Genomic DNA, 4,065 nt, shown 5'->3' on the forward strand with positions numbered 1-4,065 from the left:
TAATTAGCTAAGACAGCTGGTCTAGGGATGCTTTTTAAGTAAAGGTTTGACTGCAGCCAGCTAGGGATGGGTACCGTTTAGATTTGAAAACCTGCTGAATCAGAATCAGTTGCTGATGATGGCTTTTTTCTTTTACATTAATCATGTATAATCTTAACTCAAAGTGAACATAGACTTGATGTAACTCAGATCAGCCAATTCAAAATGCTAATTCAATCAACTCTGAGTTTATGGCTAGACTCAGTTTGTTGGCCCTGCACCTTAAAACTATTCCCTGTTTGTCCCTCATGTTTTTTGGATATTGTTTTCACATCTTATATCACGGCTAGTGGGGCGAGCCATGTTGAATTTAATAAAGGACCCAAGATGCCGACACTGCTGTGAAGTGAGTGAGCTTTATTGAAACGGTGAAGTGCAGCGGAGATGGCTTGTGCAGAAGCTAAGATAACCTCTACTGAAAAAACTAAAAAACTAACCTGAAACCTTAAACGGAGACACGGGGAGATAACACAGATGAACCAGCAACAAGCAGGAGAAAACAAAGGGCTCATATACACAAAAGAGCCATCAGGGAATGAGAAAAGGGAGACACAGCAGGATTAACTGGACACAACCAGACAAGGGGAAGCAAACTAGACACACTAACGTAGGACATGGCACTGTCAAAATAAAACAGGAAGTGACCACAGAGACACAATACTAACACAGTACAGAGGGAACACAGAAACCAAAACCTCAGAACTAGAAAATCTTAATCAGGATGAAATTGTAACAAAAGACAATAAGAATCAAAACAAAACCACTGAGTCCACAGACTCGGGACATACATCGGCTCAAACTGTGGTCATAAATATTTTGTAAATCAGACTGTGTAGTTGTGAACTGAGTTTTGTAACATTGTGAAACAAAATATCTGAAAAGTTTATGTTTTTGCGTTCATTGATTTGTGTGTGTAAAAATGTAAAAAGTGTAATAAACATTAGAACTACTTTTGCTGACACAAAGTTTGGCGAGCACTGCAAGTTGTCCCTTTAAACCAGTCACTGATATAAAGAGAGCACCTTGTTCCAGGGCATCTGAGCATGGAGGCAAAGCTTTATGCAGGAGATGGTAAGAGCTGTTGGGACTAAAGAAACTGAGCAGAAAACTACAGACATCTGGAAACTGAGTTGTTAATTCTCAGTGGGATCACCAGGACTAGCAAAGCTTCACCATGACAGTCATCTGATTGACTGAACCCATCCAAACATCACTTCATGGACCTTTAGCTTGTGTCTGTGTGTGGACAGACACAACATGAGCTAATTATTCATTACTCCTCCACAGAGTGGAGCAGGAGAGAGCCGAGGTTTCCACTGGTCAGTCTGCACAGCAACATCAAACACACCTGGACTCTGTGGTTATGGTTTGTAGTACTACGTTTACATTTGTTCTTTTCAGTCACCTCTATGCTGCACTTTGTGCACCAGAGGATTGTCAGTGTGTCCAACATAAATCAGAGTTTGGGCTCCATGATTTCAGTCAGATTGGGGTGACTGTAGCTCAGGAGGTGAGCAGGTCAGCTACTAGTCAGAAGCTTTGTGAATCAAACCCTGGCTGGCAAATGTACTGGGTAACGACTAAACCCAAGCTGCCCTCTGATGCATCCATCAGAGTGTGAAAGAAAGTATTTAAGCACAGAACAATGTGCTTGGTTGAATGAGGCATGTTGTATAAAATGCTTTGTGTGCACAGAGTATCACAGAGAGCTGTATAAGAACCAGTCCATTTACCACTGGGTAATTCATATAGTCTTCTTTTCCAGCGGCTGGAGGACAACATCACCATGTTTGTGAAGAACGAGCTGAAGAAGATCCAGAAGCTTCTGAGTCCAGATCACCCAGAAACGTTTAAGAGCCAGATGGAGGATGAGGAGATGTTTGAAGGTGAGGATGAAGATGAAAGAAAGAGCTGCAGAGAAGCATTTCTGAAGATCACACTCCACTTCTTGAGGAGACTTAAGCAGCATGAGATGGCTGACCATCTGCAGAGCAGTAAGAGAATTTCTCTAAAGACTGAATATTGATCTTTCCCAATAGCTCAAGAAATGGACCAATAGACATTCATCCTTTCAGGGTACTGAAAGGCTGTGATATTTATTGTATAATATTTTTTTCTGAATTTCTTACCTTCAGAAATATTTGCTTCACTCTGTAAACGTGAACTTAAAGCCCAACTGAAGAAGAAGTTCCAGTGTGTGTTTGAGGGCATCGCTAAAGCAGGAAGCCCAACCCTTCTGAATCAGATCTACACAGAGCTCTACATCACAGAGGGAGGGACTGCAGAGGTCAATGATGAACATGAGGTCAGACAGATTGAAACAGCATCCAGGAAACCAGACAGACCAGAAACAACCATCAGACAAGAAGACATCTTTAAAGCCTCACCTGGAAGAGATGAACCAATCAGAACAGTGCTGACAAAGGGAGTGGCTGGCATTGGGAAAACAGTCTTAACACAGAAATACAGCCTGGACTGGGCTGAAGACAAAGCCAACCAGGACATCCAGTTCATATTTCCATTCACTTTCAGAGAGCTGAATGTGCTGAAAGAGGAAAAGTTCAGCTTGGTGGGACTTGTTCATCACTTCTTTAATCAAACTAACCAATCAGGAATCTGCAGGCTTGAAGACTTCCAGGTTGTGTTCATACTTGATGGTCTGGATGAGTGTCGACTTAATTTGGACTTCAACAAAACTAAAATCCTGACTGAAACCAGAAAGTCCACCTCATTGGATGAGCTGCTGACAAACCTCATCAGAGGGAACCTGCTCCCATCTGCTCGCCTTTGGATAACAACACGACCTGCAGCAGCCAATCAGATCCCCCTCCTCAGTGTGTCGACATGGTGACAGAGGTCAGAGGGTTCACTGACCCACAGAAGGAGGAGTACTTCAGGAAGAGATTCAGAGATGAGGAGCAGGCCAGCAGGATCATCTCCCACATCAAGAAAGCTCAAGCCTCCACATCATGTGCCACATCCCAGTCTTCTGCTGGATCACTGCTACAGTTCTGGAGGATGTGCTGGAAACCAGAGAGGAGGAGAGCTGCCCAAGACCCTGACTGAGATGTACATCCACTTCCTGGTGGTTCAGGCCAAAGTCAAGAGGATCAAATATGATGGAGGAGCTGAGACAGATCCACACTGGAGTCCAGAGAGCAGGAAGATGATTGAGTCACTGGGAAAACTGGCTTTTGATCAGCTGCAGAAAGGAAACCTGATCTTCTATGAATCAGACCTGACAGAGTGTGGCATCGATATCAGAGCAGCCTCAGTGTACTCAGGAGTGTTCACACAGATCTTTAAAGAGGAGAGAGGACTGTACCAGGACAAGGTGTTCTGCTTTGTTCATCTCAGTGTTCAGGAGTTTCTGGCTGCTCTTCATGTCCACCTGACCTTCATCAACTCTGGACTCAATCTGCTGGAAGAACAACAAACAACGTCCATGTGGCCTAAATTATTTCATAAACCAAAACTCACATCTCTCCACCAGTGTGCTGTGAACAAGGCCTTACAGAGCTCCAATGGACACCTGGACTTGTTCCTCCGCTTCCTCCTGGGTCTTTCAATGCAGACCAATCAGACTCTCCTACGAGGTCTGCTGACACAGAAAGGAAGTAGCTCACAGACCAATCAAGAAGCAGTTCAGTACATCAAGAAGAAGCTCAGTGAGAATCTGTCTGCAGAGAAAAGCATCAATCTGTTTCACTGTCTGAATGAACTGAATGATCGTTCTCTACTGGAGGAGATCCAACAGTCCCTGAGATCAGGACGTCTCTCCACAGATAAACTGTCTCCTGCTCAGTGGTCAGCTCTGGTCTTCATCTTACTGTCATCAGAAAAAGATCTGGATGAGTTTGACCTGCAGAAATACTCTGCTTCAGAGGAGGCTCTTCTGAGGCTGCTGCCAGTGGTCAAAGTCTCTAAAAAAGCTCTGTAAGTTATAAAGTTTTTATTATTTAATTTGGTTGGTATGTTATGGAAAAACACACTGCCATCAACTTCTGTTTTGTTTTTGTCAAAATC

The sequence above is a fragment of the Oreochromis aureus genome, linkage group 3 (assembly GCF_013358895.1).
Source record: "Oreochromis aureus strain Israel breed Guangdong linkage group 3, ZZ_aureus, whole genome shotgun sequence".
Classification (NCBI taxonomy): Eukaryota; Metazoa; Chordata; class Actinopteri; order Cichliformes; family Cichlidae; genus Oreochromis; species Oreochromis aureus.